We start from the raw sequence: 15,129 nt of genomic DNA on the forward strand, positions 1-15,129 counted from the left end.
GCATATGTGTGTGGTTTCTCTATGGTTTATAAAATGCATGTTTAACTTACCACAGCCTACCTTTTATTAATATTATATCACTTCACACAGTGTAAAGACTTACAGTAGTATACTTTCACTTAGCCCCCTCATCCCTTGTGTTATTATTGGCATATATTTTGTTTCTACATATGTTATAAACTGCACAATAGATTGTTGTTATTTTTGCTTTAAGCTATAAATTATCTTTTAAAGAAATTATAAATGAAAAAATATTTTATACTTACTGACCTATCTACCATTTTTGGCACTTTTCAGTCCTTCATGCAGATCTGAGTTTCCATCTGGTATCATTTTTCTTCAGTCTGAAGAATATCCTTTAATATTCCTCATACTGGAGGTCTGCTGGTGATGAATTTTTTCAGCTTTTTGTTTATCAAAGAGCCTTTATTTCATCTTATTTTTGAAAGATATTTCACTGGATATAGAATTCCAAGGTGACTTTTGTTTTGGCACTTTAAAGATGTAGTTCCATTGTCTTCTTCCTCGCATTGTTTCTTATGAAGAATGCAAAGTCGTTCTTATCACTATTCCATTGTGTGTAATGTATCTTTTTTCCTTGTCTGCTTTAAAATTTTTCTTATTATATCTAATTTTCAACGGTTTGATTGAGATATGCCTATGTGTGGTTTTGTGATTATTTTGCTTGGAGTTCATTGAGTTTCTTGGATCTGTTGGGTGATATTTTTTATCAAATTTTGAAAAATTTTTAAATTAATTCCACTTCCACTATTGCTCTTTATTCTCTTCTTCTGTAATTATATGCATGTTAGACAACAATATTATCCTAATATTCTAATTTTTAGGTCTAGAATTTCCATTTGGTCATTGCTTGTTTCATATCTTTTTCCTTATTATGTTCATGTTTTCTTTAAATCTTTGACATATTTATAATAGATGTTTTAAAGTCCTTGTGTGCAAATTCCAACATTTCTGTAATTTCTGGGTCTGTTCCTATTAACTTGGTTTTTATCCTAGCTATGAGTCAAATTTGTCAGCTTATGCACATGTCTAGTAAGAATTTTTATTGAATTCTGATCATGGTGGATGCCAAGTTTCTAGATTTTGTTGGCTGTGCATTATGATAAGTTTTGATCTGGCAAATAATTAATTCATGTATGACTAGGCTTGATTCTTTTGAAACTTTTTAAGTTTTGTTAGGTACATCTAGATTAGTCTTTATTCTGGAGTCAGAGTAGCCCCACTCCTCAGGTGTGGACTTTCTAGGCCTCTGAATTCCCAGGGAACTCAGTGAGGTCTCTCCAGTCTGGCTAGTTGGAACTCCAACATCTCAGAAGTTGGAGTCCTGCTCCAAGTTCAGCACTCCAAGCTCATGGAGTCCTGCTTGTGTGTGTAGTTCAGTACTTAGCCAAACACTCTCTCTCTCTGTGTAGTTCCCTCCTCTTGGTTTCCCGCCTCCCAAATTGCAGACCTGAGCAGCCCTGAACTCTGATCTCTGTCTCCTCTGTTCATTGAGGCTGCTGTGCTCTGTTTGAGCTCCACCTCTCTGCCCGTGGTATGTAAAGTGCATCCAGGCAAAAGGCCAGAGTGATTCTGAGGCTTACCTCATTAATTTACCTTCCATCAGGGTCAGTCGTGAGCCTTCTGTTGCTCATTGTCTACCAACAATTGCTTCAAATATTTTGCCCCATTTTATAATTGTTTAATATTTTCACTGTTATTTGTAACGTGTTGCTTTCTACACATCTCATGATTGATCTGAACTCACCAGGCCAGACGAGATGGTATTATAAAAGACTGGCAATGAAGTGGGATTTATTGTAAGTAGGATTCATTGGGCATCCTGTCCCCAAATAAGACTTCAAGTACCCCCTAAAACCTTGTTGTATGAACTATCGGATTTTTATAAGAAATAATTGTGAGACTTAATCCTTACTTAGTAGAAGCCTTCACTTTACAAAAAGACTGGCTACAAGCCAGCAGTGTTCTTCCTTAACTAATTTAAGAGATTGGAAGATGACTGTTTGAAGCAGAGGTAGGTGATGGGCAGCAGAGCCCCAAGTCCTGAGTTGTCAGTTAGGAATGAAGTTCATGTACCACTGAAGTGTCGCAGCATGTCCTAGCATCTGGAGCCCCCTAGCGAGGCCAAAACAAAGTGAGGCTACTCTGGGGTGAAGTATGAAGACCTGGTCCAACCTCGGGCTCGGTTACCCCAAAGAATCTTGAGTCTGTAGAGCCAAAATAGGAAGTCAGAAACGCCATCAAAGACCAGGCAAGGTGTGAGCCAGGAGACACTAGCACGTGTGTCAAACCAAGATTCTAGAAGACTTAGGAGGGGAGTGAACAGGTAAGTCCGCAACCCGTGTCTCTGCCAACAGTGAGGAGTGAGGTAGAGCAGTGCATCTCAGTGTGTGCAAACCACTCAGAGAGCTTGTTAAAATGCAAGCTCTGATTCAGAAGGTCTGAAGTGAGGCCTGAAATGCTGCAGGTCCGAGAAGCTCCAGGTGAGCGGATGCTGTGGGCCCACAAACAGCAGTCTCATCCATGAGGAACTTGAGTCTGTGAGCCAGGGTTTGCACAGGGCAGTTCCTCACGTGGGGAATCAGCTGACACTGTGGCACAGGAGAGGCCACTGCACTAAACCCAGTAAATGGAGAGAAAGGGTTTGATTTACACAAACATAGTTTACCTGTGACATTTAAGCCTTGAAGCTGCTGCACCTGTTGGGGCTGACAGTTACACATGAGGGGGGTCAGGCTCCAGCATCCCAGAAATCTCAGCCAAGACCCTAGGAGAATTCCCTGCAGAGGCACAAGGAGCCAAAACAGTGCTGCTCCTGCTTGTTCAGGAAGCCAAATGCCAGCAGAATGGCAATATGCTTCAATTAAAAAAAAAAAAAGGCAAGCAAGAAAACAACTCTTAAAAACCCTCTTACCTTCTGCCATAAACTTTTTTCTAAAGTATAATTTCGTGTGCCTTGACTACAGACTAAGTTTAAAGTTTGCTGCTGCAGACCCCCGGGGGGAGCATGGCTCTCTCTCACATCTGACAGGTATTCATGTGTGAGGAGTCTGTGCACCTGCTCCAGTGTACACACACAGGGTGTGTGCATGGCCATGACCTCTGCACGTGTAAAGGACACATCCTCACACCATCCGCACACTCTTGGATTTCAGACACTGATGCAGAACTCACTTTGGTTGATGTTAGCGTTAGTTCACCACCAACCATATGGACTGGGTTTTTCTCCCCATCATGTTTAGGACATTAACAATCATGTTTTAACTTAAGCTTCTTGGAGAACGCTTGGGATAGTCCATTTCTTCTCAATAGGACTTCAGATCCTAGTGAGCTCTGGACTTTGGATTGAACTAATGAGCTCACACAAGGAGGAGGATAATGAAAGTTCCCATTTATTCAGCATCTACTATATTCCAGGCCCATCCTTTAGAGGTGCTTTTAATCATCACTAATATTCTGCCAGCTGTGGGCATCATTATTCCTATTTTATGGATAAACTATTTATAGATTCCTATTCTATAGAGAAACTGAGGCCAGAGGCAGTTGGAGGAACAGAGTGGGTGTTGGGTTTTGTGTGTTTCATGCAGTGTAAATACCACCACATTGTTTGCCCACTGATGTCCAGCGTCAAGCAGAGTAACTGGGCTCTTTCTACGCTCTAGTGGCTTTTCCTTCAGCTTCTTTAAAGAGCAGACTTCGTATTCCTCCTGGCCCCTCCCTCCTGCCATGAAGAATGGAGTTTTAGAGAGAAGTCAGAGCCGAGCCTCTGACCGGTCAGAGTGCCCAGCAACTTCCCACCGACCCAAGGAGGGGACATCTGAGCCAGAACCCACATCTGATTTCCCGCCTGAGTGCGCAGCCCCCTCTTTCTTCCAGGCGGGAGGCTGCCCCTCTGCTCCCCAGGCTTGGCAGGGCCCCATCAAGAGTTAGCCGGGCAGCCAGTGGGTTCTGTTTTATGCGGGCTGTTCTCTTCCCCTCTCTGCGTCTCCAGGCTGCTTTCCACGGTGACTTCATTAGCAGCAAGCTACTAATTAAATTTCATATTTATGATCAGAAAATAAAATCACTGGACCTTTTTGAGATAGGATTTTATGAGTTTTGGCTCCGGCGGCTGAGTCAGCAGTCAGGGGCCTGCACTGTTTAGAACTACGGGTTCAAGGCAGAGGTAAATAAAACCATGCCGGGAGGAGTTTGAATCCTGAGTCGTTGGGCAGGCTGGTCCTGGACAGGTCCCGGGGCCTTGGCAGGACAGACGTGGGTCCACTCTGGGAGAATCGTCGAGACAAGGTGCTCCTCCCTGGGCTCCTTGGGGTTTGGAAGGGCCGGGGCTTGGGGCTCCGACACCAAAGCTGCTGGTCCAAGTCGGGTGCGTTTCGTCTCCAGGGTCGCCAGGCTCTCGTGAGCTGGTTTATTGCAGAGCTGGCTGTTTTGTGTTCTTTTTTCTTCTTGCCATATTAGAAAAATCATTCTTCACCCACAAGCTCAGACTCACCTCACCGGGTGTGTGCAGGAAGCCCTCGCGTGCCACTGCCTTTCACGTGTGACTAGTTACTGCTGCCTTCTCCTAGGGCTCTCGGGCACCCTTTCCTCCGTGGCCTCAAGTGACCCCTCTTCTTTGCGGCTGCCCGTGAGAATTTGGCTCCTTCTGCCCTTCGATGCTGGCATCCCTTGTGGTGTGCCCTTGACAGGCCCAGTGGGACTCGCCTCACCCGGTCATGGAAAATTCTACCATCTGTGTTTGACCTCTCTGACAGGGAGTGTTTTAGAATCCCAGAGAGTCAGAAGGGACTTCAAGGGCATCTGGCCCCACCCTTGAACATGGTTGGACATCCTTTGTCCTGAAATCTCCCAACTGGGAAGCTTCCCTTAGTTTGTTTTGGTGAGTTTGAGCTTCCTGATGTCATAATTGCTGTCTCTCCTATCTGAGCTCAGAAGGGTCAGCTTTCTGCATGGGAAGAAGAGAAAAGTGGAAGGGATGATGGAAAGATCGGGGTGAAGAGATGTGAGATCAGTCCCTGCTCCTGTGGGGATCCAGGGCCCAGCATTCAATGCCTTCACCTTGAGACCGTCTTCTGCAACATGGGGGGCAAAGGGACCTATTCCACAGAGCGGCACTAGTGAAAACAACAGGAGAGCATGCATCCAAAGGGCCCCACTGAATCTGCACATAGCAGGCACTGGGCCATTCGTGGATAGTTTAATTCATCGAATCATTCATTTTACCTCTTGGTACTTCCATTCACTAACTGTGAAATAGTGGTGTGAGTGGCTAAAGTGGCACTAAAGACCCCTCCCAACTCTGAAATTCCATTACCTGTTGCTCTGACCATATGAGATTGAATCTTCGTGCTCTACTTCCCTTCCATTGATTCGCTCAGGGAGTTGTCACTCAGTTGACAACATCCCAGTGGTGCCCGCAGCAGAGCAGGTAACGAGTGAGGCCCTGAGCTTGTGGGGACATAGCGAGTACTACCATGTGTTGTGGGCTGAACGTTTGTGCCCCCCGGAATTCCTGTGTTGAAGCCCTGAGCCCAATAGGATGGTATTTGGAGGTGGAGCTTTTGGGAGGTATTAGGGTTAGATGAGGCCATGAGTGTGGACCTGCATGATGGGATTAGTGATCTTAGAAGAAGAGGAAGAGACACCAGAGCTCTCTCTCTCTCCTTGAGTACACACCGAGGACAGGCCATGTGAGGACCCAGCGAGAAGGTGCCATCTATGAGCCAGGAAGAGTTCTCTCACCAGACACCAAATCTGCCGGCACCTTGATCTTGGACTTTCCAGACTCTAGAACTGTGAGAAATAAATGTCTGTTGTTTAAGCCATCCAGTCTGAGGTATTTTGTTGTAGCAGCCCAAGTGGACTAAGACACCGTGTGGCCTGGGCAAATCCTACAACTTCTCTGAGCCTCGGTTTCCCGGTAATGAAGGCAGCTGCCACATGGGACTGATGGGAGAACTAAAAGAGATGCAGTCAACCAGGGCTTCCCTCCCATGGCATTCCTGTGGGGGCGGCTTTCAGAATCAGAGGCCCAGAACAAGGAAGAATAAAGATCGAGCGTTTCCTGAGAGATTCTCCTAAAGCTCCTCCCCTTAGAGAGGGGGGCTACTTTCTTCCTGCTCATTTCAGTTCAAGCCATCGATTATGCTGTAAGCACCTAGAACATGAGAGAATGACCAGGAGAAGCCGAAAACTTCTGGTCCTCAAGAAGGAGGCTGTTGTGCTGAGCAGAGCTCCCCGAGCATTCACTGCATGCGGGCACTGGGCTCACGTCTTCCAAGCGTCAGCTCTTCATCCTTACACTGCCCTGCGAGGTTGGCACTGTCGTTGTCCCCATGAGACAGAGGAGAGATTTGAGACTCAGAGGATGTGCCAGAAGACTTCTTGCCCTGCAGAGCCACCCCCCTGCTGAGCCCAGAGGCTGACCTGATTAAGCCCCATCCATGGGCTCCCTGACCTTTGGCTTCTGCTTGGGTTTGGCTGATGGGAGTGCAAAGGGAGGACAGAGGTCGGGCATTTAGTCCCCTGGGGGTGGCCGTGGGGTAGCCATGCCTCTCTCGCGGAGGCTGGGCTCCTCCTGTCTGGCAGCTGTCTCCATAGGATGAATCTCTGCAGGCTGCAGTGCTCCCTCTCTCCCTCCCTCCGCCCCTGCAGTCTGGGGAGAGCTCCTGAGGCTGCAGCCCCCAGGGACTGCACTCACTATTCCTGTTGGCTCCCTGCCACACCTTTGTAGACTGTCCCTTCATTAAACTCTCCCAGACCCGGCTTTACAACATCTGTTTTCTGCTAGCCCCTCACTGAAACAAGTCCACATCTTGCCCAAGGTCACCCAGCCAGTCAGTGGTGGCTGCCACTTGCTGCCCTCAGCCCTGCCTGGGTCTTGTCTGGAGGTGCCCAGGGAGGAGGAGAACACCTGAGGTGAGGGCAGTCAGGGAAGGCCTCATGTAGGAGGAAGCATTGATGAGGAAGGGCCTGGAGGCTGGATAGGAGTTTGACTGGGAGACACCGATGGAGATGTTGCCGGGTGTGTCCATTTCCTGAGCTGCTGTAACAAATCGCCATAAACTGGATGGTTTAAAGCAAAAGAAATTGATTCTCTGACAGTTGTGGAGGCCAGAAGTCTGAAATCAAGACAAGCCCATGCTTCCTCCAGAGGCTCTAGAGAAGGGTCCTTCCTGCCTCTTCCAGCTCAGGGGGCCCCCAGCGTGCCTTGGCTTGTGGCCGCATCCTGCATCTCTGCATCTGTTGTCACGTGGCCATCTTTCCTCTGTGTCTGTCATTGGACTTAGGGCCCACCCTAATCCGGGAAGACCTCATCTTGGCTTAGTACCTCTGCAAAGACCCTATTTCCACATAATGTCACATTCTGAAGTTCCAGGTGGACATGGGATTTGGGGGATGCCGTTCAACCCAGTATATGTGGGAAGGCATGAAAGGATGAGAGGTCGGAGTGGAGGGGAAGGCAGGAGCCAGACATGAGGCGGGGACGTGTGGGGTGTGCAAAGTAAGGGCTGGTGTCACTACTTGGCGAGTGGAAGGCCTGAAATCACAAAACCTATGCCCGCTGTCGCCAAGGCTGCAGAGAGACTGGAGCCCTCCTCCCTGCTGGCGGAGGGCAGATGCTGGGGCCACTGTGGAAGACAGTGCAGCTATTTCTTACAGAGTTAAGCATACTCCTACCCTGTGACCAGCAGTCCGTTCCTAGGTGTTTACTCAAAAGAACTGACAACCTGTGCCCACACGAAGATTTGTCCAAGAATGTCTCAATAAATAAATTTGGGAAACAACCCAAATGTCCATCAACAGGTGGACGGATAAACAAACTGGGACATATATCAATGGAACAAAAAGGAACAAGCTGTTAACCCTGCAAATGGATGCACTTCAGAGTGCTGTGCGGAGCAGGCCCGCCCCTAAAGAGAGCTTACTGTGCTGTTCATCTTTCTGAGGTTCAAGAAAAGGCAAAATTGATAGAAATCACAATAGTGGTTGCCTCTGGGGGTGAGGGGATAGGATGGAAAGGGCCATGAAGGAACTTTCTAGGGTGATGGCCATGCTCCATTTCTGGATCTGGGTCTTGGTTATGTGGGTGTCTTCTTTTCAGAACTCATGAAACTGTGTACTTAAGATTCATGCAGCTTACTGATCATACTGCAATATTTTTTAAAAAGGAAAGGGAACAGTAAGTTCCTCGCAATGGATATGGGTTGGGAAAAAGAGAGGGATGAGGCTGAAATGGTAGATTTGGGCTCTGTGGTGTGCGGCCGGGAAGCATTGGTGAGAAACTTGTGTCCAGCTTGTAGGAATGGAGGGGATGTTGCAGGCTTCCAGGAAAGGGGTCCGGGCTAATCTTTCTGGATCGCCTACGATGCAGATGCTCAGACAGGCGACTTTCATGCATCACTTCCATCCACCCACCCACAAGTCTCCTTCTCTCCCCAAGTGTCGTGCTAGCCCGTCCACCTCCAGGCGTCTATACCGCAGGGCCTCCCAGGGGAAGGGCGTGATCAGAGCTCTGCTGCAGCCCGCAGTGTAAGGCCCAGCTGGAGAAGCAAAGAGAAGACACGGTTGTTAGAGCGGAGCTGGGTCAGTTATCCAAGGTGGATGCTGGGTGGTGGCAGCCAACAGGGGGAGTCTGAGATGTGGGGAGGAGAAAAGAGTCTGATGGTGCGTTTGGCTCTGGGCAGCTGGGAGGCTTGCGGAATCATCTTCCCTGGAAATTTCTAGGCCCCACACTTCCTGGCTTTCCTCCTCAGTGCAGTTCAAAGTCAGGGGACCGTGGTCTCCTGGTTGAGGTTGGGCACAGCGGCAGGGGCCAGCAGGAAGGGCCGAGCTGGGGTGATGCCCGGCTTCTGCCCCTTCCTCCCTCCCCTCCTGGCCCCCACCCATGCTTGCTGCCCCCCAGTGGCAGACACGCCCCCGGTTCTCTGCAGCGCACCCCCTGCCAGAGAGAGCACAGTCTCCTCCTCTTCTCTCATCCTCCCCCCTCCATGGAAAGTCACCCACAGACTCTGCTCAGAACAAAAATAAAAAGGGAAGTATGGCAGCCCACCGCAGCCCCCACCTCTGCCCCTGCTAAAAATAGCAGCGGCCTCTGAGTGGGGTGTCATGTGGGCTTCCGGGGGAGGCCACTGTGCCCTGCAGCATCAGCATTTTCTGGGGCCTGGCAGGCAATGCATTTGCTGGACGAGAGGGAATGAGAGGACCTCGGAGAGACCCCCGGCCAGACCCAGGGCAGAGCTAGTTTGCCAACACGTGAGTATATTTTCCAACTGGCTGGTCCTTTTACTCTGAGGCAAATGCACTGGCATGCGTGTGCCAAGCTAGTGAACTCCCATCCTTGTTCAGGGAGAATCTTCTGCAGCCGGTCTGGGGGCTCCTGTGTGATCCCCGCTTCCCCCCTCACCGCTCCCTCTTGGTCTCGTCCATATATGTGCTCTGATGGCTTCATGCGTGTTCCTTTTCATTTCTTAATTTCTTGAACAACACAGTGGACTCTCAGCAGCTGGTGCCGGGCCAACTGTTTTATACGGTAGCTTTGATTGCACAGAGCGTGGACTTGAGCTCAGAGAAGGCTGTCGATAAATGCCTGATGATCGATCTGGACAGAAGGCTCCTGTTTCTACGTGCTGGTTTTTTCTAACTTTCTTTTGATGGAGGACAGTGCAAAGGGCTGAGGAGTGGGGGTGAGTGCACAGAATGTGTTCTTGTTGAAGGAGTGAGATGCCCATGGCGCCAGCTGGGTGGAGAGGCAGTGTGTGCAGTGTACGTTTCCAGAAGCCCAGGCCCTTGCCTTTATCTGAAGCTCACAGCCCTGCAGCCCTGCCCTCTCTGGGATTCCCGCCCTTCTCCAGGGATCACCTTTTGGTCAGTTCCTCGGAAGTTTATAAGATTACATATGCGAAGAAATGAGCCTGTTGCTTAAGGTTGTTCGACAGCTAAGTCACAGCCCAGCCCCTGCCCACAAGCAAAATGGAATGAGAAAGAGACATTGGATAGCTGAACCAAGTCGAACCAACCAAAGACCTTTGATCCAGAATCCAGGGAGAAAGGGCACAGTGTGGGGTGAATGGCTCGTCAAGGAGGCGGAAGGCCCAGGCTCCCCAAGGGGAAGTCCCCGCCCCCAGCATCTCTTGGAGGCATCTGAATGAGATGCTTCAGGAATCCATGAAGTCCTGCAGGATTGAAGAAACTATTGCAGCCCCTGGGGATCTTTTGCTTCCTGGAGACTGTAGTCTACTTTTAGAGGGGCAAACTGACGTCACTGGTTTGAAGAAGTCAGCAAGGTCTTAGAGGTGTCCTTTAAAATGAGAAACAGAGTGTTAAATTTATAGTGCCTCAAAGTCACGCAGTGGGTAACATCCCTCGATGCAGAAATTTCACCACCTGCCGGATGAAGCCCCGCCTGGCTTGCAACACGCTTGTGTAACGCTGGGCAGCCAGCCTTCAAGCCTGGCTTCCTACGGACCCACTCAGAGCCCCTTGCGCACAGGAAAGAAGAGATCAATGATCATACAAGCAGCCGGGGTACCCCCACTCCACTGCTAACGAAACTTGCTCCTAACAACTGCGAGTCCATACTGATCTGCGATGTCTGGGTGCAGTTTTGATGGGTGCCTTATGTAATTACTGGTGATTGTATCATTTGGCACATGCAAAAAAAAAAAAGGCTGTCCGGTTTACATCTGATTTATAAGCTTTCACTTAGACAGCAAGAAGCTAGAGATTATCTCTGACATAAATATTCCCAAATCCCTGTCACTGTTACTTTTCAGAGACTCTGTCAAGTATTTCCGTCGCAACCGTGCAGGAAGGGTAAAACATCGGAAAAACGCAATCTCGGATTTGCTGGTGCCTGGTGGTAGAGAAAGTGAAAAGAAACGCCCACCAGCCTCCAACCCCGACAAATTCATTTAAAGACACTTTTACACAATAGATCATTACAAGAGGGGTGCACTACACAGCTCTCCCTCCTGAGAAGGAAAATCAGTGTATTTTGAGATGTTTTGCGACATTCTCTCCCTGACTCCCCTTATCTCGCACAGATATGTGGAAAATGTGAGTCTCAGTGTTTTTACGTTTCAGGGTCTCTCATGGCTTTAAAACAGGTGAGCCAGCCTGCGGGAAATTACTCAAGTTCACGTGCAAGTTGTGTACTGTCTGGGGAGCTCTCGGGAGTAGGGGTGTGACCGACACACGGATGCCAAGACAGAACCAGCCCTTCCTGGCCAGGCTCGGCTTTCCCTTTCCACGCTCCCGCGCCTGTGCTCACCCCACCCCGCCTCCACCATCCCTCCTCTCTTGACTGTGTCTCGCTTCATTTCTCTTTCCTTTTTGTGGCTGTGCACCTGCAGGTACTAAATAAGACTGCTAGTTCTGGTTCCCTTTTCTTTGTCTCATTCTCTCTTCTAACCCTTCCCTCACCTACCTCTGCTGCTCTGCTTCTCTCTCGTCTTTTCCTTGACGCAGCAGCTCGCAAAAGTCACTCTCCGGATTCGCGCGTCTGCCAGAACCTCGGGTTTGAAAAGCCACTGGAGTGCCACAGCGCAGAGCGTGTACACCGGCCTCGTGGGGCTCAGATCCAGCCTCACCCCGATTCCCCTCACCCGTGATGTCCCCTCCTCAGCCCTCGATTTTCTTATTTCTTCGTCAGAGTTGCTGATGCCTTCCCGGCAGGGCTGTCTAAGCAGTTAGTGTTGGTTCCGGAACCGGCACCTCACATGCGCTCAAGAAATTGTAGCTGTTTTTATTTTATTTTATTCTACTGTTTGAGGTGAAATTTGCATAACATAAAATGCACCATTTTAAAGTGGGCAATTCAGTGGTGTTTAGCACATTCACAGTGTCATGCAACCACCACTTCTGTCTAGTTCCAAAGCATTTTTGTCACCCCCAGATAAAACCCCTTACCCATCAGCAGTCACCCCTTCCATCCTCCTCTCCCCCCAGCCCCTGGCCACCGCCAATCTGCTTTCTGTCCGTGTGGATTTCCTGTTCTGCACATTTCATGTAAATGGAATTGTGCAATATGTGGCCTTTTGTGTCTGGCTTCTTTCACTCAGTATAATGTTTTCAAGGCTCATCCATGTTGTAGCATGGATCAGGACTCTGTTCCCTTTTACGGCTGAATGGTATTCCGTTGTATGGATAAGATGTCTTGATTTTAAGGATCACTGGTGTTGAGGGTTCACAGCCTCCAGGACAGGGGAGGAGAACTGGGCAGGGGAAGTGGGAGAAGTGGGAATCTTGCTCAGCGCCATGATGCAGCAAAGACACCAGATGCAACCCACGGGGGTCTCTGTGTATGGCCCTCATCCACGCCACAGGGCAGCTCTGTCTTCTCATGGAGCCTGACCTCTGAGCGGCCCCTTCAAGAGGGGCATTGGAGAGACGAGCAGCCATGGCCAGCCTTCCCAAGCTGCCGTTTGGCTCTGCTCCTGGGTGCGTTATAGCAATTAATTACAGCCAGCCCTTGATTATCTCAGGTAATGGGGGACCAGAATAACACAGAGCTAATTGAAATGTGGGGCTGCGGGGGTGGCAAAGGAGGGGGCCCCATTCCGTGAGAAAGCTGTTGATTTTGTAGTTAGTTATGAGGAAGGAGACCCTTTCTGAGGCCCACTCTTCCTCCTCCTCTCTCGCCCTCTCAGAGCCTAACGTTTAATTGGACGCACAAACCTATTTTGCTCCCAACATAGTGGATGCTCAATTAATGCGTTTTAACTAATGTACTCCCTTGCCATCTCTTTGGCAGAGCATTTCAGGAGAGAAAATCGGAGTGGTTTAGATTTCAGCTGTCTGCCCACCTAATCTCGCATGCAAATGCTCGTTGTTATAACAATAGCAGTTATAGGACCGCTGGTGTAGGCATCACTCTTTATTCTCTCAAAAAGTCTCCAGTAAGTGGTGACGTCGCCCCAAGACACACAGAGGAGGGGAAAATGGAACAAATCAGGTGTCTGGAACCTCCACAAAGTGGGCCATCAGTCTTACTTTGGGATTGGGAGACTTCGTGGTTGCTGTTCGTAGCTTGCCCAGGAGGCCTTTCCTGGACAGGCAGAGCTGCTGAAGAAACAGACACGTTTCTTATTTTCCTGCCCAGTTAAAAGCTAAAAATCACTGTTGTGTCCTGCAGTTTTCCGTCGCTGGCCCCTCGATTGTCCCTTTTCTCCCGGGAAGCAGGGCGGCGGTCTAGAGCAATCCTGGGTTAGGTAGCGGACGACCTGCGCAGGGGACCACACAGAATTTGCAGGGGGTGGTTCTTGCAGCTTTTCTGCACTACAGCAATCCTTTCTGAGACTCTGCCTGCCTCGGCCCTCGCCATCTGTTGAGGGTTTTGTTCCTGAGTCATTCTGTCCCCTTCTCTGATATTGAAGGAGTGCCCGCTGTGTATCAGACACCCACAGCACAGAAGGCACCGGGCCTTGCTTGTCCAGGAGTGTGTCTTCCCAAGGTCGGCTGGTGAAGAAGTTACCGTAAACTTCCCGTTACCTTGCACGGTGAGGGAGGGACGTGTTAGGCTTACTCCCAAAAATGCTGGCTGCGGCTGTGTTATCAATTTTCAGAGGACTAGCATCCCACAAACCAAACTGAACTCCAGCACGCCAGTGGCTAGTATGGGCTCTCCTTGATAATGCAGAAGGTCCTTCAGATTCTGCTGGTGCCCCAGGGGCGGAGCACACTGCAAAGATCAATTGCTGCCCTAACACTGACGTGATGTTTGGGAGCACCAGCAAATGAAGAGTTCTCCCCGACAGGATGGAGGACCAGCTGGCTTTTTTGCATTTCACCCAGTTAAGACAGTTTGTGACAAGATGGCCCTGTCCCTGCAGGTCAGAAGTTGGAGGGACGTCTCTTCTAGACTTCTAATCCATGGCTGATCGAGAGTGCCAGATAGATTGGTGCCCAGATCTGAATCTGCAGGCGCAGCAAACAGGCTGGGTACAAATGAAGGACATATGAGCCCATCAGCAGGCTCTCAGGGTGGAAACCCTCACCACACGCATGGAGACAGAGGTCTTCTCCGCTGAAGGGAGGAAATATGAGGAAAGAGAGCCAGCACTTATCCATTGGAAATCAATCACTTTGTAAATATTAAACGCCTACTTGTGTAAGAAACTTGCTGGGCCACAGAGCGTACAAGGAAATATGAGATGGGTCCCTGCCCAGAGGATCATAAGCAACGTGGTAGACATAAAGAGATGCTAACACAGCCCAGTGGGTGAGTTGCAGATGGGAAGCCCAGACAAAAGGGTTGAGGACAAATCTTTTAAGTTTTACTCTAAATTCTGCTTGGTGTGGAGGTAATTATACAGGACTTCTAGAGAGAGACTTTTTTCCATCTCGAGTTTGCTGCTGGCATCTGAAGGGGTGGACTACGTGATATTGATTAAGTGCCTACCATGTGCAATGCAGCAACCCTAAGATGCAAGTGCTGCTTGTCCAATTTTACAGAGCACTAGAAGGGGGCTCAGAGAGGTTAAACAACGTGCCGGAAGCCACACAGCAGCAAAAGATAAGACTGGAGTTCAAACCCAGGACTCTCTCCCTTCAGAACCATAGACTTTCCACTAGAACCTGGAGGGAAGCTGTCAGTTTTATCTGTTTGTGCAAAGGTTTTTTTGGTTTGACTCTCTTTTTGTTTGAGTAGAGTAGAATTCCTGCCATCCTTCCCCCGCAGACGCCATGTTTTTTGGGGGAAACGATGTAACTTTACAACGTATTTTAACCTCCCAAGGGCAGGAGCGACATCTTCCTTGTGTGGGGGTGCCCTGCACATGGAACCCCAGCCATCCAACTCTCTCAGTCTACAATAGCAGGAGTCTCCAGAGGCTACCCATCTTCACCAAGTTGCTCTCACCCGGCCCTCAAACCAGTTCCCTCTTTCCTCTGCTGCCTGGAAATCTGCCCACTGAACTGCTGTATGAGGAAGCAGAGTTCTGACCTCGAGCCTTGAACATCTTGGGGTAAAATAAGGAAGTCTGAGATCTACATAAAACCCAGGTCTGCTGCCTCCCACATCAGCGTTTCAACCAGACCCGAAGGCCTTTCGAGAAAGAGGCACTGGGGGGGCCTGCGAGGCCCCAGGAGAGCCAGAGCCTCGCGCCT

At 49.4% G+C, this 15,129-nt stretch overlaps 1 protein-coding gene across 5 annotated transcripts in view; it reads left to right on the forward strand.

The window, feature by feature from the left end:
• Window positions 1-15,129, forward strand: part of CARD11 (caspase recruitment domain family member 11) — a 112,727-nt gene that overhangs the window by 44,521 nt on the left and 53,077 nt on the right. The window contains exon 1 of one of the 5 annotated variants that reach the window (XM_058569386.1): window positions 9,187-9,276. The exons of the other annotated variants lie outside the window; for them this stretch is intronic. The gene's annotated coding sequence lies outside the window, so the exon portion shown is untranslated. Of the gene's footprint in view, window positions 1-9,186; window positions 9,277-15,129 lie in introns of those variants that run through there. 5 annotated transcript variants of the gene reach the window in all.

Source organism: Diceros bicornis, chromosome 26 (assembly GCF_020826845.1).
Source record: "Diceros bicornis minor isolate mBicDic1 chromosome 26, mDicBic1.mat.cur, whole genome shotgun sequence".
Classification (NCBI taxonomy): Eukaryota; Metazoa; Chordata; class Mammalia; order Perissodactyla; family Rhinocerotidae; genus Diceros; species Diceros bicornis.